A 25,370-nucleotide genomic window follows, 5' to 3' on the forward strand; every position below is an offset into this window, starting at 1 on the left:
CCAAATATGGAATAGAAAACAGCTACTCCTTACTCAACGAAATGGACTCAACACCCCATATTCAACGCCTAAGAATGTACCTGACTAGTAAGTATCTTAAAACCTATGGATTGCTATGTCTCCAAAAGAGAATCAAGCGTGTGTACAGGGACATAAACGCAGCAGTGATAGGATTGGAGAGGTTCGGTGAGCAAATGAAGACCGTTTGAAGTCATATTGCATGCTACCCATTCCACGGGTCTCAACTCTCCAGGTTTAAGGTATTCTTCCTTCAGCTAAAACATGCATGTGGAACTTAGAGTATGATCAACCGTGTGAACGGGAGACGTGTTCAAATATGTCACAGTTTTCCTCCCCTGGTACTCGGGTGCAACATTCCAGACGCTTTACTAACACTCTCCCCACTTGGAGAGTCAGCGCCTTTAACCTCCTGTTTGGCCCAGTTTGCAATTTCTGCGGAAGATGAACAGGAATAGCGAGAACCAATGAGAGACTAGCTGGAGGTGTCTGGACGGGCAAATTTAACTCTCATTTCCCACCAGGAAGAGGAATTAACCAAAGGCTCAGCGTGCCGTGCCGGAACCAGATTAGGGCCTGAAGCCATCCTGCGGTGTTGCGGCCAGCTCACAAGAAAGCGAGTTGAAGAAAGGAGCTCAGGGGCACTGTAATTCACAAACCTGCAGAGTTATAAATGACAGCTATCGTCCAAAAATAGACTGAAGTAAGGCTGCCAAGAGGACTTGAAAGCGGGGCAGAATTGCAGGAAACCGATTTCAGGAGGTAGACTGGAATTGCATTGAAAGCATAGGAAAAGAGGCAGAACGTCCACAATGATGCACTTGGCCAAAAAGGGCGTATGCGTTTTTTCCTGAATATATTCAGGAAAAAACGCATACGCCCTTTTTGGCCAACCAAGCAAGCTTGCAAAGGAAATCTGCACTACAATGAAGTCTCACTTCCCCCCGGTCAAAAGGGCCATCTGAAAAAAGTGTAAAATCCAGAAAGACAGGACAGGCCATGGAGAACTGGGAGCCTTGTTATGCTGATCGGCGGGATGTAAATTGCCAACAACCACTCGGGAGAAGTGTATGGTGTTTCCTGAAACATCTAAAAAACAAAGCAACAGAACCTAGGGCACTTCCACTTATGGTCCTATAGCTTAGGGAAATTAAAATCAAAAAGACACAGCCACCCCAAAGTTTGGGACGCCTCTGTTTACAAGAACCTCGTTTACAGTACAAGTTCAACATCGCAGAAAGTGAAAAATGGATAAAGAACTTGTGGTATTTACTTAAAAAGCAATATCACTCAGCAATGAAATCTGTGTCATCAGGCCCTTAGCAGCACAATGAGTTGATTCAGGTATGATGATTCTAACTGAAGTAAGTCACACAGAAAAAGAAACATCATAAGATATCAGTAATACACGGAATGTAAACTTGGCTACACAGGAACTGAATTACAGAACAGAACAGGGTCTCAAATTTAGAAAACCAACTTATGCTTGCTTAAGGGTAAAGGTGAGTTGGGGTGCTGCATAAAACCAGAGATTGAAATGAGCACAGATAAAGTTCCTTAAGTCAAATATGGAATAGACAAGAGCTACTCCTTGCTCAACGAAATGGACTCAACACCGCATATTAAATGCCTAAGAATGTACCTGACTAGTAAGTATCTTAAAACCTATGGATTGCTATGTCTCCGAAAGAGAATCAAGCATGTGTACAGGGGCATAAACGCAGCAGTGATAGGATAGGAGAGGTTCGGTGAGCAAATGAAGACCCTTTGAAGTTATATTGCATGGTACCCATTACACGGGTCTTAACTCTCCAGGTTTAAGGTATTCTTCCTTCAGCTAAAACATGCATGTGGAACCCAAGTATGATCAACCATGTGAATGGGAGACGTGTTCAAATATGTCTCAGTTTTCCTCCCCTGGTACTCGGGTGCAACATTCCAGACGCTTTACTAACACTCTCCCCACTTGGAGAGTCAGCGCCTTTAACCTCCTGTTTGGCCCAGTTTGCAATTTCTGCGGAAGATGAACAGGAATAGCGAGAACCAATGAGAGACTAGCTGGAGGTGTCTGGACGGGCAAATTTAACTCTCATTTCCCACCAGGAAGAGGAAATAACCAAAGGCTCAACGTGCCGTACCGGAACCAGATTAGGGCCTGAAGCCATCCTGCGGTGTTGCGGCCAGGTCACAAGAAAGCGAGTTGAAGAAAGCAGCTCAGGGGCACTGTAATTCACAAACCTGCAGAGTTATAAATGACAGCTATCGTCCAAAAATAGACTGAAGTAAGGCTGCCAAGAGGACTTGAAATCGGGGCAGAATTGCAGGAAACCGATTTCAGGAGGTAGACTGGAATTGCATTGAAAGCATAGGAAAAGAGGCAGAACGTCCACAATGATGCACTTGGCCAAAAAGGGGGTATGCGTTTTTTCCTGAATATATTCAGGAAAAAACGCATACGCCCTTTTTGGCCAACCAAGCAAGCTTGCAAAGGAAATCTGCACTACAATGAAGTCTCACTTCCCCCCGGTCAAAAGGGACATCTGAAAAAAGTGTAAAATCCAGAAAGGCAGGACAGGCCATGGAGAACTGGGAGCCTTGTTATGCTGATGGGCGGGATGTAAATTGCCAACAGACACTCAGGAGAAGTGTATGGTGTTTCCTGAAACATCTAAAAAACAAAGCAACAGAGCCTAGGGCACTGCCACTTATGGTCCTATAGCTTAGGGAAATTAAAATCAAAAAGACACAGCCACCCCAAAGTTTGGGACGCCTCTGTTTACAAGAACCTCGTTTACAGTACAAGTTCAACATCGCAGAAAGTGAAAAATGGATAAAGAAGTTGTGGTATTTACTTACAAAGCAATATCACTCAGCAATGAAATCTATGTCATCAGGCCCTTAGCATCACAATGAGTGGATTCAGGTATGATGATTCTAACTGAAATAAGTCACACAGAAAAAGAAACATCATAAGATATCAGTAATACACGGAATGTAAACTTGGCTACACAGGAACTGAATTACAGAACAGAACAGGGTCTCAAATTTAGAAAACCAACTTATGCTTGCTTAAGGGTAAAGGTGAGTTGGGGTGCTGCATAAAACCAGAGATTGAAATGAGCACAGATAAAGTTCCTTAAGTCAAATATGGAATAGACAAGAGCTACTCCTTGCTCAACGAAATGGACTCAACACCGCATATTAAACGCCTAAGAATGTACCTGACTAGTAAGTATCTTAAAACCTATGGATTGCTATGTCTCCAAAAGAGAATCAAGCATGTGTACAGGGGCATAAACGCAGCAGTGATAGGATTGGAGAGGTTCGGTGAGCAAATGAAGACCCTTTGAAGTCATATTGCATGGTACCCATTACACGGGTCTCAACTCTCCAGGTTTAAGGTATTCTTCCTTCAGCTAAAACATGCATGTGGAACCCAAGTATGATCAACCATGTGAACAGGAGACGTGTTCAAATATGTCTCAGTTTTCCTCCCCTGGTACTCGGGTGCAATATTCCAGACGCTTTACTAACACTCTCCCGACTTGGAGAGTCAGCGCCTTTAACCTCCTGTTTGGCCCAGTTTGCAATTTCTGCGGAAGATGAACAGGAATAGCGAGAACCAATGAGAGGCTAGCTGGAGGTGTCTGGACGGGCAAATTTAACTCTCATTTCCCACCAGGAAGAGGAAATAACCAAAGGCTCAGCGTGCCGTACCGGAACCAGATTAGGGCCTGAAGCCATCCTGCGGTGTTGCGGCCAGCTCAAAAGAAAGCGAGTTGAAGAAAGGAGCTCAGGGGCACTGTAATTCACAAACCTGCAGAGTTATAAATGACAGCTATCGTCCAAAAATAGACTGAAGTAAGGCTGCCAAGAGGACTTGAAAGCGGGGCAGAATTGCAGGAAACCGATTTCAGGAGGTAGACTGGAATTGCATTGAAAGCATAGGAAAAGAGGCAGAACGTCCACAATGATGCACTTGGACAAAAAGGGCGTATGCGTTTTTTCCTGAATATATTCAGGAAAAAACGCATACGCCCTTTTTGGCCAACCAAGCAAGCTTGCAAAGGAAATCTGCACTACAATGAAGTCTCACTTCCCCCTGGTCAAAAGGGCCATCTGAAAAAAGTGTAAAATCCAGAAAGGCAGGACAGGCCATGGAGAACTGGGAGCCTTGTTATGCTGATGGGCGGGATGTAAATTGCCAACAACCACTCGGGAGAAGTGTATGGTGTTTCCTGAAACATCTAAAAAACAAAGCAACAGAACCTAGGGCACTTCCACTTATGGTCCTATAGCTTAGGGAAATTAAAATCAAAAAGACACAGCCACCCCAAAGTTTGGGACGCCTCTGTTTACAAGAACCTCGTTTACAGTACAAGTTCAACATCGCAGAAAGTGAAAAATGGATAAAGAACTTGTGGTATTTACTTAAAAAGCAATATCACTCAGCAATGAAATCTGTGTCATCAGGCCCTTAGCAGCACAATGAGTGGATTCAGGTATGATGATTCTAACTGAAATAAGTCACACAGAAAAAGAAACATTATAAGATATCAGTAATACACGGAATGTAAACTTGGCTACACAGGAACTGAATTACAGAACAGAACAGGGTCTCAAATTTAGAAAACCAACTTATGCTTGCTTAAGGGTAAAGGTGAGTTGGGGTGCTGCATAAAACCAGAGATTGAAATGAGCACAGATAAAGTTCCTTAAGTCAAATATGGAATAGACAAGAGCTACTCCTTGCTCAACGAAATGGACTCAACACCGCATATTAAACGCCTAAGAATGTACCTGACTAGTAAGTATCGTAAAACCTATGGATTGCTATGTCTCCAAAAGAGAATCAAGCATGTGTACAGGGGCATAAACGCAGCAGTGATAGGATTGGAGAGGTTCGGTGAGCAAATGAAGACCCTTTGAAGTCATATTGCATGGTACCCATTACACGGGTCTCAACTCTCCAGGTTTAAGGTATTCTTCCTTCAGCTAAAACATGCATGTGGAACCCAAGTATGATCAACCATGTGAACAGGAGACGTGTTCAAATATGTCTCAGTTTTCCTCCCCTGGTACTCGGGTGCAATATTCCAGACGCTTTACTAACACTCTCCCGACTTGGAGAGTCAGCGCCTTTAACCTCCTGTTTGGCCCAGTTTGCAATTTCTGCGGAAGATGAACAGGAATAGCGAGAACCAATGAGAGACTAGCTGGAGGTGTCTGGACGGGCAAATTTAACTCTCATTTCCCACCAGGAAGAGGAAATAACCAAAGGCTCAGCGTGCCGTACCGGAACCAGATTAGGGCCTGAAGCCATCCTGCGGTGTTGCGGCCAGCTCAAAAGAAAGCGAGTTGAAGAAAGGAGCTCAGGGGCACTGTAATTCACAAACCTGCAGAGTTATAAATGACAGCTCTCGTCCAAAAATAGACTGAAGTAAGGCTGCCAAGAGGACTTGAAAGCGGGGCAGAATTGCAGGAAACCGATTTCAGGAGGTAGACTGGAATTGCATTGAAAGCATAGGAAAAGAGGCAGAACGTCCACAATGATGCACTTGGACAAAAAGGGCGTATGCGTTTTTTCCTGAATATATTCAGGAAAAAACGCATACGCCCTTTTTGGCCAACCAAGCAAGCTTGCAAAGGAAATCTGCACTACAATGAAGTCTCACTTCCCCCTGGTCAAAAGGGCCATCTGAAAAAAGTGTAAAATCCAGAAAGGCAGGACAGGCCATGGAGAACTGGGAGCCTTGTTATGCTGATGGGCGGGATGTAAATTGCCAACAACCACTCGGGAGAAGTGTATGGTGTTTCCTGAAACATCTAAAAAACAAAGCAACAGAACCTAGGGCACTTCCACTTATGGTCCTATAGCTTAGGGAAATTAAAATCAAAAAGACACAGCCACCCCAAAGTTTGGAACGGCTCTGTTTACAAGAACCTCGTTTACAGTACAAGTTCAACATCGCAGAAAGTGAAAAATGGATAAAGAAGTTGTGGTATTTACTTACAAAGCAATATCACTCAGCAATGAAATCTGTGTCATCAGGCCCTTAGCAGCACAATGAGTGGATTCAGGTGTGATGATTCTAACTGAAATAAGTCACACAGAAAAAGAAACATCATAAGATATCAGTAATACACGGAATGTAAACTTGGCTACACAGGAACTGAATTACAGAACAGAACAGGGTCTCAAATTTAGAAAACCAACTTATGCTTGCTTAAGGGTAAAGGTGAGTTGGGGTGCTGCATAAAACCAGAGATTGAAATGAGCACAGATAAAGTTCCTTAAGTCAAATATGGAATAGACAAGAGCTACTCCTTGCTCAACGAAATGGACTCAACACCGCATATTAAACGCCTAAGAATGTACCTGACTAGTAAGTATCTTAAAACCTATGGATTGCTATGTCTCCGAAAGAGAATCAAGCATGTGTACAGGGGCATAAACGCAGCAGTGATAGGATTGGAGAGGTTCGGTGAGCAAATGAAGACCCTTTGAAGTCATATTGCATGGTACCCATTACACGGGTCTTAACTCTCCAGATTTAAGGTATTCTTCCTTCAGCTAAAACATGCATGTGGAACCCAAGTATGATCAACCATGTGAACGGGAGACGTGTTCAAATATGTCTCAGTTTTCCTCCCCTGGTACTCGGGTGCAACATTCCAGACGCTTTACTAACACTCTCCCCACTTGGAGAGTCAGCGCCTTTAACCTCCTGTTTGGCCCAGTTTGCAATTTCTGCGGAAGATGAACAGGAATAGCGAGAACCAATGAGAGACCAGCTGGAGGTGTCTGGACGGGCAAATTTAACTCTCATTTCCCACCAGGAAGAGGAAATAACCAAAGGCTCAGCGTGCCGTACTGGAACCAGATTAGGGCCTGAAGCCATCCTGCGGTGTTGCGGCCAGGTCACAAGAAAGCGAGTTGAAGAAAGGAGCTCAGGGGCACTGTAATTCACAAACCTGCAGAGTTATAAATGACAGCTATCGTCCAAAAATAGACTGAAGTAAGGCTGCCAAGAGGACTTGAAAGCGGGGCAGAATTGCAGGAAACCGATTTCAGGAGGTAGACTGGAATTGCATTGAAAGCATAGGAAAAGAGGCAGAACGTCCACAATGATGCACTTGGCCAAAAAGGGCGTATGCGTTTTTTCCTGAATATATTCAGGAAAAAACGCATACGCCCTTTTTGGCCAACCAAGCAAGCTTGCAAAGGAAATCTGCACTACAATGAAGTCTCACTTCCCCCCGGTCAAAAGGGCCATCTGAAAAAAGTGTAAAATCCAGAAAGGCAGGACAGGCCATGGAGAACTGGGAGCCTTGTTATGCTGATGGGCGGGATGTAAATTGCCAACAGACACTCGGGAGAAGTGTATGGTGTTTCCTGAAACATCTAAAAAACAAAGCAACAGAGCCTAGGGCACTGCCACTTATGGTCCTATAGCTTAGGGAAATTAAAATCAAAAAGACACAGCCACCCCAAAGTTTGGGACGCCTCTGTTTACAAGAACCTCGTTTACAGTACAAGTTCAACATCGCAGAAAGTGAAAAATGGATAAAGAAGTTGTGGTATTTACTTACAAAGCAATATCACTCAGCAATGAAATCTATGTCATCAGGCCCTTAGCATCACAATGAGTGGATTCAGGTATGATGATTCTAACTGAAATAAGTCACACAGAAAAAGAAACATCATAAGATATCAGTAATACACGGAATGTAAACTTGGCTACACAGGAACTGAATTACAGAACAGAACAGGGTCTCAAATTTAGAAAACCAACTTATGCTTGCTTAAGGGTAAAGGTGAGTTGGGGTGCTGCATAAAACCAGAGATTGAAATGAGCACAGATAAAGTTCCTTAAGCCAAATATGGAATAGACAAGAGCTACTCCTTGCTCAACGAAATGGACTCAACACCCCATATTAAACGCCTAAGAATGTACCTGACTAGTAAGTATCTTAAAACCTATGGATTGCTATGTCTCCAAAAGAGAATCAAGCGTGTGTACAGGGGCATAAACGCAGCAGTGATAGGATTGGAGAGGTTCGGTGAGCAAATGAAGACCCTTTGAAGTCATATTGCATGGCACCCATTCCCCGGGTCTCAACTCTCCAGGTTTAAGGTATTCTTCATTCAGCTAAAACATGCATGTGGAACCCAGAGTATGATCAACCATGTGAACGGGAGACGTGTTCAAATATGTCTCAGTTTTCCTCCCCTGGTACTCGGGTGCAACATTCCAGACGCTTTACTAACACCCTCCCGACTTGGAGAGTCAGCGCCTTTAACCTCCTGTTTGGCCCAGTTTGCAATTTCTGCGGAAGATGAACAGGAATAGCGAGAACCAATGAGAGACTAGCTGGAGGTGTCTGGACGGGCAAATTTAACTCTCATTTCCCACCAGGAAGAGGAAATAACCAAAGGCTCAGCGTGCCGTGCCGGAACCAGATTAGGGCCTGAAGCCATCCTGCGGTGTTGCGGCCAGGTCACAAGAAAGCAAGTTGAAGAAAGGAGCTCAGGGGCACTGTAATTCACAAACCTGCAGAGTTATAAATGACAGCTATCGTCCAAAAATAGACTGAAGTAAGGCTGCCAAGAGGACTTGAAAGCGGGGCAGAATTGCAGGAAACCGATTTCAGGAGGTAGACTGGAATTGCATTGAAAGCATAGGAAAAGAGGCAGAACGTCCACAATGATGCACTTGGACAAAAAGGGCGTATGCGTTTTTTCCTGAATATATTCAGGAAAAAACGCATACGCCCTTTTTGGCCAACCAAGCAAGCTTGCAAAGGAAATCTGCACTACAATGAAGTCTCACTTCCCCCCGGTCAAAAGGGCCATCTGAAAAAAGTGTAAAATCCAGAAAGGCAGGACAGGCCATAGAGAACTGGTAGCCTTGTTATGCTGATGGGCGGGATGTAAATTGCCAACAACCACTGGGGAGAAGTGTATGGTGTTTCCTGAAACATCTAAAAAACAAAGCAACAGAGCCTAGGGCACTTCCACTTATGGTCCTATAGCTTAGTGAAATTAAAATCAAAAAGACACAGCCACCCCAAAGTTTGGGACGCCTCTGTTTACAAGAACCTCGTTTACAGTACAAGTTCAACATCGCAGAAAGTGAAAAATGCATAAAGAAGTTGTGGTATTTACTTACAAAGAAATATCACTCAGCAATGAAATCTGTGTCATCAGGCCCTTAGCAGCACAATGAGTGGATTCAGGTATGATGATTCTAACTGAAGTAAGTCACACAGAAAAAGAAACATCATAAGATATCAGTAATACACGGAATGTAAACTTGGCTACACAGGAACTGAATTACAGAACAGAACAGGGTCTCAAATTTAGAAAACCAACTTATTCTTGCTTAAGGGTAAAGGTGAGTTGGGGTGCTGCATAAAACCAGAGATTGAAATGAGCACAGATAAAGTTCCTTAAGCCAAATATGGAATAGACAAGAGCTACTCCTTGCTCAACGAAATGGACTCAACACCGCATATTAAACGCCTAAGAATGTACCTGACTAGTAAGTATCTTAAAACCTATGGATTGCTATGTCTCCAAAAGAGAATGAAGCATGTGTACAGGGGCATAAACGCAGCAGTGATAGGATTGGAGAGGTTCGGTGAGCAAATGAAGACCCTTTGAAGTCATATTGCATGGTACCCATTCCACGGGTTTCAACTACCTAGGTTTAAGGTATTCTTCCTTCAGCTAAAACATGCATGTGGAACCCAAGTATGATCAACCATGTGAACGGGAGACGTGTTCAAATATGTCTCAGTTTTCCTCCCCTGGTACTCGGGTGCAATATTCCAGACGCTTTACTAACACTCTCCCCACTTGGAGAGTCAGCGCCTTTAACCTCCTGTTTGGCCCAGTTTGCAATTTCTGCGGAAGATGAAGAGGAATAGCGAGAACCAATGAGAGGCTAGCTGGAGGTGTCTGGACGGGCAAATTTAACTCTCATTTCCCACCAGGAAGAGGAAATAACCAAAGGCTCAGCGTGCCGTACCGGAACCAGATTAGGGCCTGAAGCCATCCTGCGGTGTTGCGGCCAGCTCAAAAGAAAGCGAGTTGAAGAAAGGAGCTCAGGGGCACTGTAATTCACAAACCTGCAGAGTTATAAATGACAGCTATCGTCCAAAAATAGACTGAAGTAAGGCTGCCAAGAGGACTTGAAAGCGGGGCAGAATTGCAGGAAACCGATTTCAGGAGGTAGACTGGAATTGCATTGAAAGCATAAGAAAAGAGGCAGAACGTCCACAATGATGCACTTGGCCAAAAAGGGCGTATGCGTTTTTTCCTGAATATATTCAGGAAAAAACGCATACGCCCTTTTTGGCCAACCAAGCAAGCTTGCAAAGGAAATCTGCACTACAATGAAGTCTCACTTCCCCCTGGTCAAAAGGGCCATCTGAAAAAAGTGTAAAATCCAGAAAGGCAGGACAGGCCATGGAGAACTGGGAGCCTTGTTATGCTGATGGGCGGGATGTAAATTGCCAACAGACACTCGGGAGAAGTGTATGGTGTTTCCTGAAACATCTAAAAAACAAAGCAACAGAACCTAGGGCATTTCCACTTATGGTCCTATAGCTTAGGGAAATTAAAATCAAAAAGACACAGCCACCCCAAAGTTTGGAACGGCTCTGTTTACAAGAACCTCGTTTACAGTACAAGTTCAACATCGCAGAAAGTGAAAAATGGATAAAGAAGTTGTGGTATTTACTTACAAAGCAATATCACTCAGCAATGAAATCTGTGTCATCAGGCCCTTAGCAGCACAATGAGTGGATTCAGGTATGATGATTCTAACTGAAGTAAGTCACACAGAAAAAGAAACATCATAAGATATCAGTAATACACGGAATGTAAACTTGGCTACACAGGAACTGAATTACAGAACAGAACAGGGTCTCAAATTTAGAAAACCAACTTATGCTTGCTTAAGGGTAAAGGTGAGTTGGGGTGCTGCATAAAACCAGAGATTGAAATGAGCACAGATAAAGTTCCTTAAGCCAAATATGGAATAGACAAGAGCTACTCCTTGCTCAACGAAATGGACTCAACACCGCATATTAAACGCCTAAGAATGTACCTGACTAGTAAGTATCTTAAAACCTATAGATTGCTATGTCTCCGAAAGAGAATCAAGCATGTGTACAGGGGCATAAACGCAGCAGTGATAGGATTGGAGAGGTTCGGTGAGCAAATGAAGACCCTTTGAAGTCATATTGCATGGTACCCATTCCACGGGTTTCAACTACCCAGGTTTAAGGTATTCTTCCTTCAGCTAAAACATGCGTGTGGAACCTAGAGTATGATCAACCATGTGATCGGGAGACGTGTTCAAATATGTCTCAGTTTTCCTCCCCTGGTACTCGGGTGCAACATTCCAGACGCTTTACTAACACTCTCCCCACTTGGAGAGTCAGTCCCTTTAACCTCCTGTTTGGCCCAGTTTGCAATTTCTGCGGAAGATGAACAGGAATAGCGAGAACCAATGAGAGGCTAGCTGGAGGTGTCTGGACGGGCAAATTTAACTCTCATTTCCCACCAGGAAGAGGAATTAACCAAAGGCTCAGCGTGCCGTGCCGGAACCAGATTAGGGCCTGAAGCCATCCTGCGGTGTTGCGGCCAGGTCACAAGAAAGCGAGTTGAAGAAAGGAGCTCAGGGGCACTGTAATTCACAAACCTGCAGAGTTATAAATGACAGCTATCGTCCAAAAATAGACTGAAGTAAGGCTGCCAAGAGGACTTGAAAGCGGGGCAGAATTGCAGGAAACCGATTTCAGGAGGTAGACTGGAATTGCATTGAAAGCATAGGAAAAGAGGCAGAACGTCCACAATGATGCACTTGGCCAAAAAGGGCGTATGAGTTTTTTCCTGAATATATTCAGGAAAAAACGCATACGCCCTTTTTGGCCAACCAAGCAAGCTTGCAAAGGAAATCTGCACTACAATGAAGTCTCACTTCCCCCCGGTCAAAAGGGACATCTGAAAAAAGTGTAAAATCCAGAAAGGCAGGACAGGCCATGGAGAACTGGGAGCCTTGTTATGCTGATGGGCGGGATGTAAATTGCCAACAGACACTCGGGAGAAGTGTATGGTGTTTCCTGAAACATCTAAAAAACAAAGAAACAGAGCCTAGGGCATTGCAACTTATGGTCCTATAGCTTAGGGAAATTAAAATCAAAAAGACACAGCCACCCCAAAGTTTGGAACGGCTCTGTTTACAAGAACCTCGTTTACAGTACAAGTTCAACATCGCAGAAAGTGAAAAATGGATAAAGAAGTTGTGGTATTTACTTACAAAGCAATATCACTCAGCAATGAAATCTGTGTCATCAGGCCCTTAGCAGCACAATGAGTGGATTCAGGTATGATGATTCTAACTGAAGTAAGTCACACAGAAAAAGAAACATCATAAGATATCAGTAATACACAGAATGTAAACTTGGCTACACAGGAACTGAATTACAGAACAGAACAGGGTCTCAAATTTAGAAAACCAACTTATGCTTGCTTAAGGGTAAAGGTGAGTTGGGGTGCTGCATAAAACCAGAGATTGAAATGAGCACAGATAAAGTTCCTTAAGTCAAATATGGAATAGACAAGAGCTACTCCTTGCTCAACGAAATGGACTCAACACCGCATATTAAACGCCTAAGAATGTACCTGACTAGTAAGTATCTTAAAACCTATGGATTGCTATGTCTCCGAAAGAGAATCAAGCATGTGTACAGGGGCATAAACGCAGCAGTGATAGGATTGGAGAGGTTCGGTGAGCAAATGAAGGCCCTTTGAAGTCATATTGCATGGTACCCATTACACGGGTCTTAACTCTCCAGGTTTAAGGTATTCTTCCTTCAGCTAAAACATGCATGTGGAACCCAAGTATGATCAACCATGTGAACGGGAGACGTGTTCAAATATGTCTCAGTTTTCCTCCCCTGGTACTCGGGTGCAACATTCCAGACGCTTTACTAACACTCTCCCCACTTGGAGAGTCAGTCCCTTTAACCTCCTGTTTGGCCCAGTTTGCAATTTCTGCGGAAGATGAACAGGAATAGCGAGAACCAATGAGAGGCTAGCTGGAGGTGTCTGGACGGGCAAATTTAACTCTCATTTCCCACCAGGAAGAGGAATTAACCAAAGGCTCAGCATGCCGGGCCGGAACCAGATTAGGGCCTGAAGCCATCCTGCGGTGTTGCGGCCAGCTCAAAAGAAAGCGAGTTGAAGAAAGGAGCTCAGGGGCACTGTAATTCACAAACCTGCAGAGTTATAAATGACAGCTATCGTCCAAAAATAGACTGAAGTAAGGCTGCCAAGAGGACTTGAAAGTGGGGCAGAATTGCAGGAAACCGATTTCAGGAGGTAGACTGGAATTGCATTGAAAGCATAGGAAAAGAGGCAGAACGTCCACAATGATGCACTTGGCCAAAAAGGGCGTATGAGTTTTTTCCTGAATATATTCAGGAAAAAACGCATACGCCCTTTTTGGCCAACCAAGCAAGCTTGCAAAGGAAATCTGCACTACAATGAAGTCTCACTTCCCCCCGGTCAAAAGGGACATCTGAAAAAAGTGTAAAATCCAGAAAGGCAGGACAGGCCATGGAGAACTGGGAGCCTTGTTATGCTGATGGGCGGGATGTAAATTGCCAACAGACACTCGGGAGAAGTGTATGGTGTTTCCTGAAACATCTAAAAAACAAAGAAACAGAGCCTAGGGCATTGCAACTTATGGTCCTATAGCTTAGGGAAATTAAAATCAAAAAGACACAGCCACCCCAAAGTTTGGAACGGCTCTGTTTACAAGAACCTCGTTTACAGTACAAGTTCAACATCGCAGAAAGTGAAAAATGGATAAAGAACTTGTGGTATTTACTTACAAAGCAATATCACTCAGCAATGAAATCTGTGTCATCAGGCCCTTAGCAGCACAATGAGTGGATTCAGGTATGATGATTCTAACTGAAGTATGTCACACAGAAAAAGAAACATCATAAGATATCAGTAATACACGGAATGTAAACTTGGCTACACAGGAACTGAATTACAGAACAGAACAGGGTCTCAAATTTAGAAAACCAACTTATGCTTGCTTAAGGGTAAAGGTGAGTTGGGGTGCTGCATAAAACCAGAGATTGAAATGAGCACAGATAAAGTTCCTTAAGTCAAATATGGAATAGACAAGAGCTACTCCTTGCTCAACGAAATGGACTCAACACCGCATATTAAACGCCTAAGAATGTACCTGACTAGTAAGTATCGTAAAACCTATGGATTGCTATGTCTCCAAAAGAGAATCAAGCATGTGTACAGGGGCATAAACGCAGCAGTGATAGGATTGGAGAGGTTCGGTGAGCAAATGAAGACCCTTTGAAGTCATATTGCATGGTACCCATTACACGGGTCTCAACTCTCCAGGTTTAAGGTATTCTTCCTTCAGCTAAAACATGCATGTGGAACCCAAGTATGATCAACCATGTGAACGGGAGACGTGTTCAAATATGTCTCAGTTTTCCTCCCCTGGTACTCGGGTGCAATATTCCAGATGCTTTACTAACACTTTCCCGACTTGGAGAGTCAGCGCCTTTAACCTCCTGTTTGGCCCAGTTTGCAATTTCTGTGGAAGATGAACAGGAATAGCGAGAACCAATGAGAGGCTAGCTGGAGGTGTCTGGACGGGCAAATTTAACTCTCATTTCCCACCAGGAAGAGGAAATAACCAAAGGCTCAGCGTGCCGTACCTGAACCAGATTAGGGCCTGAAACCATCCTGCGGTGTTGCGGCCAGCTCAAAAGAAAGCGAGTTGAAGAAAGGAGCTCAGGGGCACTGTAATTCACAAACCTGCAGAGTTATAAATGACAGCTATCGTCCAAAAATAGACTGAAGTAAGGCTGCCAAGAGGACTTGAAAGCGGGGCAGAATTGCAGGAAACCGATTTCAGGAGGTAGACTGGAATTGCATTGAAAGCATAGGAAAAGAGGCAGAACGTCCACAATGATGCACTTGGACAAAAAGGGCGTATGCGTTTTTTCCTGAATATATTCAGGAAAAAACGCATACGCCCTTTTTGGCCAACCAAGCAAGCTTGCAAAGGAAATCTGCATTACAATGAAGTCTCACTTCCCCCCGGTCAAAAGGGCCATCTGAAAAAAGTGTAAAATCCAGAAAGGCAGGACAGGCCATGGAGAACTGGGAGCCTTGTTATGCTGATGGGCGGGATGTAAATTGCCAACAACCACTCGGGAGAAGTGTATGGTGTTTCCTGAAACATCTAAAAAACAAAGCAACAGAACCTAGGGCACTTCCACTTATGGTCCTATAGCTTAGGGAAATTAAAATCAAAAAGACACAGCCACCCCAAAGTTTGGAACGGCTCTGTTTACAAGAACCTCGTTTACAGTACAAGTTCAACATCGCAGAAAGTGAAAAATGGATAAAGAAGTTGTGGTATTTGCTTACAAAGCAATATCACTCAGCAATGAAATCTGTGTCATCAGGCCCTTAGCAGCACAATGAGTGGATTCAGGTATGATGATTCTAACTGAAGTATGTCACACAGAAAAAGAAACATCATAAGATATCAGTAATACACGGAATGTAAACTTGGCTACACAGGAACTGAATTACAGAACAGAACAGGGTCTCAAATTTAGAAAACCAACTTATGCTTGCTTAAGGGTAAAGGTGAGTTGGGGTGCTGCATAAAACCAGAGATTGAAATGAGCACAGATAAAGTTCCTTAAGTCAAATATGGAATAGACAAGAGCTACTCCTTGCTCAACGAAATGGACTCAACACCGCATATTAAACGCCTAAGAATGTACCTGACTAGTAAGTATCTTAAAACCTATGGATTGCTATGTCTCCGAAAGAGAATCAAGCATGTGTACAGGGGCATAAACGCAGCAGTGATAGGATTGGAGAGGTTCGGTGAGCAAATGAAGACCCTTTGAAGTCATATTGCATGGTACCCATTACACGGGTCTTAACTCTCCAGGTTTAAGGTATTCTTCCTTCAGCTAAAACATGCATGTGGAACCCAAGTATGATCAACCATGTGAACGGGAGACGTGTTCAAATATGTCTCAGTTTTCCTCCCCTGGTACTCAGGTGCAACATTCCAGACGCTTTACTAACACTCTCCCCACTTGGAGAGTCAGCGCCTTTAACCTCCTGTTTGGCCCAGTTTGCAATTTCTGCGGAAGATGAACAGGAATAGCGAGAACCAATCAGAGACCAGCTGGAGGTGTCTGGACGGGCAAATTTAACTCTCATTTCCCACCAGGAAGAGGAAATAACCAAAGGCTCAGCGTGCCGTGCCGGAACCAGATTAGGGCCTGAAGCCATCCTGCGGTGTTGCGGCCAGGTCACAAGAAAGCGAGTTGAAGAAAGGAGCTCAGGGGCACTGTAATTCACAAACCTGCAGAGTTATAAATGACAGCTATCGTCCAAAAATAGACTGAAGTAAGGCTGCCAAGAGGACTTGAAAGCGGGGCAGAATTGCAGGAAACCGATTTCAGGAGGTAGACTGGAATTGCATTGAAAGCATAGGAAAAGAGGCAGAACGTCCACAATGATGCACTTGGCCAAAAAGGGCGTATGCGTTTTTTCCTGAATATATTCAGGAAAAAACGCATACGCCCTTTTTGGCCAACCAAGCAAGCTTGCAAAGGAAATCTGCACTACAATGAAGTCTCACTTCCCCCCGGTCAAAAGGGCCATCTGAAAAAAGTGTAAAATCCAGAAAGGCAGGACAGGCCATGGAGAACTGGGAGCCTTGTTATGCTGATGGGCGGGATGTAAATTGCCAACAGACACTCGGGAGAAGTGTATGGTGTTTCCTGAAACATCTAAAAAACAAAGCAACAGAGCCTAGGGCACTGCCACTTATGGTCCTATAGCTTAGGGAAATTAAAATCAAAAAGACACAGCCACCCCAATGGTTGGGACGCCTCTGTTTACAAGAACCTCGTTTACAGTACAAGTTCAACATCGCAGAAAGTGAAAAATGGATAAAGAAGTTGTGGTATTTACTTACAAAGCAATATCACTCAGCAATGAAATCTATGTCATCAGGCCCTTAGCATCACAATGAGTGGATTCAGGTATGATGATTCTAACTGAAATAAGTCACACAGAAAAAGAAACATCATAAGATATCAGTAATACACGGAATGTAAACTTGGCTACACAGGAACTGAATTACAGAACAGAACAGGGTCTCAAATTTAGAAAACCAACTTATGCTTGCTTAAGGGTAAAGGTGAGTTGGGGTGCTGCATAAAACCAGAGATTGAAATGAGCACAGATAAAGTTCCTTAAGCCAAATATGGAATAGACAAGAGCTACTCCTTGCTCAACGAAATGGACTCAACACCCCATATTAAACGCCTAAGAATGTACCTGAATAGTAAGTATCTTAAAACCTATGGATTGCTATGTCTCCAAAAGAGAATCAAGCGTGTGTACAGGGGCATAAACGCAGCAGTGATAGGATTGGAGAGGTTCGGTGAGCAAATGAAGACCCTTTGAAGTCATATTGCATGGCACCCATTCCACGGGTCTCAACTCTCCAGGTTTAAGGTATTCTTCCTTCAGCTAAAACATGCATGTGGAACCCAGAGTATGATCAACCATGTGAACGGGAGACGTGTTCAAATATGTCTCAGTTTTCCTCCCCTGGTACTCGGGTGCAACATTCCAGACGCTTTACTAACACTCTCCCCACTTGGAGAGTCAGCGCCTTTAACCTCCTGTTTGGCCCAGTTTGCAATTTCTGCGGAAGATGAACAGGAATAGCGAGAACCAATGAGAGGCTAGCTGGAGGTGTCTGGACGGGCAAATTTAACTCTCATTTCCCACCAGGAAGAGGAAATAACCAAAGGCTCAGCGTGCCGTGCCGGAACCAGATTAGGGCCTGAAGCCATCCTGCGGTGTTGCGGCCAGGTCACAAGAAAGCAAGTTGAAGAAAGGAGCTCAGGGGCACTGTAATTCACAAACCTGCAGAGTTATAAATGACAGCTATCGTCCAAAAATAGACTGAAGTAAGGCTGCCAAGAGGACTTGAAAGCGGGGCAGAATTGCAGGAAACCGATTTCAGGAGGTAGACTGGAATTGCATTGAAAGCATAGGAAAAGAGGCAGAACGTCCACAATGATGCACTTGGCCAAAAAGGGCGTATGCGTTTTTTCCTGAATATATTCAGGAAAAAACGCATACGCCCTTTTTGGCCAACCAAGCAAGCTTGCAAAGGAAATCTGCACTACAATGAAGTCTCACTTCCCCCCGGTCAAAAGGGCCATCTGAAAAAAGTGTAAAATCCAGAAAGGCAGGACAGGCCATAGAGAACTGGGAGCCTTGTTATGCTGATGGGCGGGATGTAAATTGCCAACAACCACTGGGGAGAAGTGTATGGTGTTTCCTGAAACATCTAAAAAACAAAGCAACAGAGCCTAGGGCACTTCCACTTATGGTCCTATAGCTTAGGGAATTTAAAATCAAAAAGACACAGCCACCTCAAAGTTTCGAAAGGCTCCGTTTACAAGAACCTCGTTTACAGTACAAGTTCAACATCGCAGAAAGTGTAAAATGGATAAAGAAGTTGTGGTATTTACTTACAAAGCAATATCACTCAGCAATGAAATCTGTGTCATCAGGCCCTTAGCAGCACAATGAGTGGATTCAGGTATGATGATTCTAACTGAAGTAAGTCACACAGAAAAAGAAACATCATAAGATATCAGTAATACACGGAATGTAAACTTGGCTACACAGGAACTGAATTACAGAACAGAACAGGGTCTCAAATTTAGAAAACCAACTTATTCTTGCTTAAGGGTAAAGGTGAGTTGGGGTGCTGCATAAAACCAGAGATTGAAATGAGCACAGATAAAGTTCCTTAAGCCAAATATGGAATAGACAAGAGCTACTCCTTGCTCAATGAAATGGACTCAACACCGCATATTAAACGCCTAAGAATGTACCTGACTAGTAAGTATCTTAAAACCTATGGATTGCTATGTCTCCGAAAGACAATCAAGCATGTGTACAGGGGCATAAACGCAGCAGTGATAGGATTGGAGAGGTTCGGTGAGCAAATGAAGACCCTTTGAAGTCATATTGCATGGTACCCATTCCACGGGTTTCAACTACCCAGGTTTAAGGTATTCTTCCTTCAGCTAAAACATGCATGTGGAACCTAGAGTATGATCAACCATGTGATCGGGAGACGTGTTCAAATATGTCTCAGTTTTCCTCCCCTGGTACTCGGGTGCAACATTCCAGACGCTTTACTAACACTCTCCCCACTTGGAGAGTCAGTCCCTTTAACCTCCTGTTTGGCCCAGTTTGCAATTTCTGCGGAAGATAAAGAGGAATAGCGAGAACCAATGAGAGGCTAGCTGGAGGTGTCTGGACGGGCAAATTTAACTCTCATTTCCCACCAGGAAGAGGAATTAACCAAAGGCTCAGCGTGCCGTGCCGGAACCAGATTAGGGCCTGAAGCCATCCTGCGGTGTTGCGGCCAGGTCACAAGAAAGCGAGTTGAAGAAAGGAGCTCAGGGGCACTGTAATTCACAAACCTGCAGAGTTATAAATGACAGCTATCGTCCAAAAATAGACTGAAGTAAGGCTGCCAAGAGGACTTGAAAGCGGGGCAGAATTGCAGGAAACCGATTTCAGGAGGTAGACTGGAATTGCATTGAAAGCATAGGAAAAGAGGCAGAACGTCCACAATGATGCACTTGGCCAAAAAGGGCGTATGCGTTTTTTCCTGAATATATTCAGGAAAAAACGCATACGCCCTTTTTGGCCAACCAAGCAAGCTTGCAAAGGAAATCTGCACTACAATGAAGTCTCACTTCCCCCCGGTCAAAAGGGCCATCTGAAAAAAGTGTAAAATCCAGAAAGGCAGGACAGGCCATGGAGAACTGGGAGCCTTGTTATGCTGATGGGCGGGATGTAAATTGCCAACAACCACTCGGGAGAAGTGTATGGTGTTTCCTGAAACATCTAAAAAACAAAGCAACAGAACCTAGGGCACTTCCACTTATGGTCCTATAGCTTAGGGAAATTAAAATCAAAAAGACACAGCCACCCCAAAGTTTGGAACGGCTCTGTTTACAAGAACCTCGTTTACAGTACAAGTTCAACATCGCAGAAAGTGTAAAATGGATAAAGAAGTTGTGGTATTTACTTACAAAGCAATATCACTCAGCAATGAAATCTGTGTCATCAGGCCCTTAGCAGCACAATGAGTGGATTCAGGTATGATGATTCTAACTGAAGTAAGTCACACAGAAAAAGAAACATCATAAGATATCAGTAATACACGGAATGTAAACTTGGCTACACAGGAACTGAATTACAGAACAGAACAGGGTCTCAAATTTAGAAAACCAACTTATGCTTGCTTAAGGGTAAAGGTGAGTTGGGGTGCTGCATAAAACCAGAGATTGAAATGAGCACAGATAAAGTTCCTTAAGTCAAATATGGAATAGACAAGAGCTACTCCTTGCTCAACGAAATGGACTCAACACCGCATATTAAACGCCTAAGAATGTACCTGACTAGTAAGTATCTTAAAACCTATAGATTGCTATGTCTCCGAAAGAGAATCAAGCATGTGTACAGGGGCATAAACGCAGCAGTGATAGGATTGGAGAGGTTCGGTGAGCAAATGAAGACCCTTTGAAGTCATATTGCATGGTACCCATTACACGGGTCTTAACTCTCCAGGTTTAAGGTATTCTTCCTTCAGCTAAAACATGCATGTGGACCCCAAGTATGAACAACCATGTGAACGGGAGACGTGTTCAAATATGTCTCAGTTTTCCTCCCCTGGTACTCGGGTGCAACATTCCAGACGCTTTACTAACACTCTCCCCACTTGGAGAGTCAGCGCCTTTAACCTCCTGTTTGGCCCAGTTTGCAATTTCTGCGGAAGATGAACAGGAATAGCGAGAACCAATGAGAGACTAGCTGGAGGTGTCTGGACGGGCAAATTTAACTCTCATTTCCCACCAGGAAGAGGAAATAACCAAAGGCTCAGCGTGCCGTACCGGAACCAGATTAGGGCCTGAAGCCATCCTGCGGTGTTGCGGCCAGGTCACAAGAAAGCGAGTTGAAGAAAGGAGCTCAGGGGCACTGTAATTCACAAACCTGCAGAGTTATAAATGACAGCTATCGTCCAAAAATAGACTGAAGTAAGGCTTCCAAGAGGACTTGAATTCGGGGCAGAATTGCAGGAAACCGATTTCAGGAGGTAGACTGGAATTGCATTGAAAGCATAGGAAAAGAGGCAGAACGTCCACAATGATGCACTTGGCCAAAAAGGGCGTATGCGTTTTTTCCTGAATATATTCAGGAAAAAACGCATACGCCCTTTTTGGCCAACCAAGCAAGCTTGCAAAAGAAATCTGCACTACAATGAAGTCTCACTTCCCCCCGGTCAAAAGGGCCATCTGAAAAAAGTGTAAAATCCAGAAAGGCAGGACAGGCCATGGAGAACTGGGAGCCTTGTTATGCTGATGGGCGGGATGTAAATTGCCAACAGACACTCGGGAGAAGTGTATGGTGTTTCCTGAAACATCTAAAAAACAAAGCAACAGAGCCTAGGGCACTGCCACTTATGGTCCTATAGCTTAGGGAAATTAAAATCAAAAAGACACAGCCACCCCAAAGTTTGGGACGCCTCTGCTTACAAGAACCTCGTTTACAGTACAAGTTCAACATCGCAGAAAGTGAAAAATGGATAAAGAAGTTGTGGTATTTACTTACAAAGCAATATCACTCAGCAATGAAATCTGTGTCATCAGGCCCTTAGCAGCACAATGAGTGGATTCAGGTATGATGATTCTAACTGAAGTAAGTCACACAGAAAAAGAAACATCATAAGATATCAGTAATACACGGAATGTAAACTTGGCTACACAGGAACTGAATTACAGAACAGAACAGGGTCTCAAATTTAGAAAACCAACTTATGCTTGCTTAAGGGTAAAGGTGAGTTGGGGTGCTGCATAAAACCAGAGATTGAAATGAGCACAGATAAAGTTCCTTAAGTCAAATATGGAATAGACAAGAGCTACTCCTTGCTCAACGAAATGGACTAAACACCGCATATTAAACGCCTAAGAATGTACCTGACTAGTAAGTATCGTAAAACCTATGGATTGCTATGTCTCCAAAAGAGAATCAAGCATGTGTACAGGGGCATAAACGCAGCAGTGATAGGATTGGAGAGGTTCGGTGAGCAAATGAAGACCCTTTGAAGTCATATTGCATGGTACCCATTACACGGGTCTCAACTCTCCAGGTTTAAGGTATTCTTCCTTCAGCTAAAACATGCATGTGGAACCCAAGTATGATCAACCATGTGAACGGGAGACGTGTTCAAATATGTCTCAGTTTTCCTCCCCTGGTACTCGGGTGCAATATTCCAGACGCTTTACTAACACTCTCCCGACTTGGAGAGTCAGCGCCTTTAACCTCCTGTTTGGCCCAGTTTGCAATTTCTGCGGAAGATGAACAGGAATAGCGAGAACCAATGAGAGACTAGCTGGAGGTGTCTGGACGGGCAAATTTAACTCTCATTTCCCACCAGGAAGAGGAAATAACCAAAGGCTCAGCGTGCCGTACCGGAACCAGATTAGGGCCTGAAGCCATCCTGCGGTGTTGCGGCCAGCTCAAAAGAAAGCGAGTTGAAGAAAGGAGCTCAGGGGCACTGTAATTCACAAACCTGCAGAGTTATAAATGACAGCTATCGTCCAAAAATAGACTGAAGTAAGGCTGCCAAGAGGACTTGAAAGCGGGGCAGAATTGCAGGAAACCGATTTCAGGAGGTAGACTGGAATTGCATTGAAAGCATAGGAAAAGAGGCAGAACGTCCACAATGATGCACTTGGCCAAAAAGGGCGTATGCGTTTTTTCCTGAATATATTCAGGAAAAAACGCATACGCCCTTTTTGGCCAACCAAGCAAGCTTGCAAAGGAAATCTGCACTACAATGAAGTCTCACTTCCCCCCGGTCAAAAGGGCCATCTGAAAAAAGTGTAAAATCCAGAAAGGCAGGACAGGCCATGGAGAACTGGGAGCCTTGTTATGCTGATGGGCGGGATGTAAATTGCCAACAACCACTCGGGAGAAGTGTATGGTGTTTCCTGAAACATCTAAAAAACAAACCAACAGAACCTAGGGCACTTCCACTTATGGTCCTATAGCTTAGGGAAATTAAAATCAAAAAGACACAGCCACCCCAAAGTTTGGAACGGCTCTGTTTACAAGAACCTCGTTTACAGTACAAGTTCAACATCGCAGAAAGTGAAAAATGGATAAAGAAGTTGTGGTATTTACTTACAAAGCAATATCACTCAGCAATGAAATCTGTGTCATCAGGCCCTTAGCAGCACAATGAGTGGATTCAGGTATGATGATTCTAACTGAAGTAAGTCACACAGAAAAAGAAACATCATAAGATATCAGTAATACACGGAATGTAAACTTGGCTACACAGGAACTGAATTACAGATCAGAACAGGGTCTCAAATTTAGAAAACCAACTTATGCTTGCTTAAGGGTAAAGGTGAGTTGGGGTGCTGCATAAAACCAGAGATTGAAATGAGCACAGATAAAGTTCCTTAAGTCAAATATGGAATAGACAAGAGCTACTCCTTGCTCAACGAAATGGACTCAACACCGCATATTAAACGCCTAAGAATGTACCTGACTAGTAAGTATCTTAAAACCTATGGATTGCTATGTCTCCGAAAGAGAATCAAGCATGTGTACAGGGGCATAAACGCAGCAGTGATAGGATTGGAGAGGTTCGGTGAGCAAATGAAGACCCTTTGAAGTCATATTGCATGGTACCCATTACACGGGTCTTAACTCTCCAGGTTTAAGGTATTCTTCGTTCAGCTAAAACATGCATGTGGAACCCAAGTATGATCAACCATGTGAATGGGAGACGTGTTCAAATATGTCTCAGTTTTCCTCCCCTGGTACTCGGGTGCAACATTCCAGATGCTTTACTAACACCTCCCCACTTGGAGAGTCAGTCCCTTTAACCTCCTGTTTGGCCCAGTTTGCAATTTCTGCGGAAGATGAACAGGAATAGCGAGAACCAATGAGAGACTAGCTGGAGGTGTCTGGACGGGCAAATTTAACTCTCATTTCCCACCAGGAAGAGGAAATAACCAAAGGATCAGCGTGCCGTGCCGGAATCAGATTAGGGCCTGAAGCCATCCTGCGGTGTTGCGGCCAGGTCACAAGAAAGCGAGTTGAAGAAAGGAGCTCTGGGGCACTGTAATTCACAAACCTGCAGAGTTATAAATGACAGCTATCGTCCAAAAATAGACTGAAGTAAGGCTGCCAAGAGGACTTGAAAGCGGGGCAGAATTGCAGGAAACCGATTTCAGGAGGTAGACTGGAATTGCATTGAAAGCATAGGAAAAGAGGCAGAACGTCCACAATGATGCACTTGGCCAAAAAGGGCGTATGCGTTTTTTCCTGAATATATTCAGGAAAAAACGCATACGCCCTTTTTGGCCAACCAAGCAAGCTTGCAAAGGAAATCTGCACTACAATGAAGTCTCACTTCCCCCCGGTCAAAAGGGCCATCTGAAAAAAGTGTAAAATCCAGAAAGGCAACAGGCCATTGAGAACTGGGAGCCTTGTTATGCTGAAGGGCCGGATGTAAATTGCCAACAGACACTTGGGAGAAGTGTATGGTGTTTCCTGAAACATCTAAAAAACAAAGCAACAGAGCCTAGGGCACTTCCGCTTATGGTCCTATAGCTTAGGGAAATTAAAATCAAAAAGACACAGCTCCCCAAAGTTTGGAACGGCTCTGTTTACAAGAACCTCGTTTACAGTACAAGTTCAACATCGCAGAAAGTGAAAAATGGATAAAGAAGTTGTGGTATTCACTTACAAAGCAATATCACTCAGCAATGAAATCTATGTCATCAGGCCCTTAGCAGCACAATGAGTGGATTCAGGTATGATGATTCTAACTGAAATAAGTCACACAGAAAAAGAAACATCATCAGATATCAGTAATACACGGAATGGAAACTTGGCGACACAGGAACTGAATTACAGAACAGAACAGGGTCTCAAATTTAGAAAGACAACTTATGCTTGCTTAAGGGTAAAGGTGAGTTGGGGTGCTGCATAAAACCAGAGATTGAAATGAGCACAGATAAAGTTCCTTAAGCCAAATATGGAATAGACAAGAGCTACTCCTTGCTCAAGGAAATGGACTCAACACCGCATATTAAACGCCTAAGAATGTACCTGACTTGTAAGTATCTTAAAACCT

General features: G+C 43.8%; 1 long non-coding RNA gene across 7 annotated transcripts in view; it reads right to left on the bottom strand.

Moving 5' to 3' along the window:
- Positions 1-25,370, bottom strand: part of LOC307185418 — a 1,072,281-nt gene that overhangs the window by 576,979 nt on the left and 469,932 nt on the right. For all 7 annotated transcript variants that reach the window (XR_013828049.1, XR_013828050.1, XR_013828051.1 and 4 more), the window contains exons 2-3: positions 4,450-4,535; positions 1,292-1,373 (exon numbers count right to left, since the gene is read on the bottom strand). This is a non-coding gene — a long non-coding RNA (uncharacterized lncRNA). The remainder of the gene's footprint in view (positions 1-1,291; positions 1,374-4,449; positions 4,536-25,370) is intronic.

This window comes from Stenella coeruleoalba, assembly GCF_951394435.1.
Source record: "Stenella coeruleoalba genome assembly, chromosome: 4".
NCBI lineage: Eukaryota > Metazoa > Chordata > Mammalia > Artiodactyla > Delphinidae > Stenella > Stenella coeruleoalba.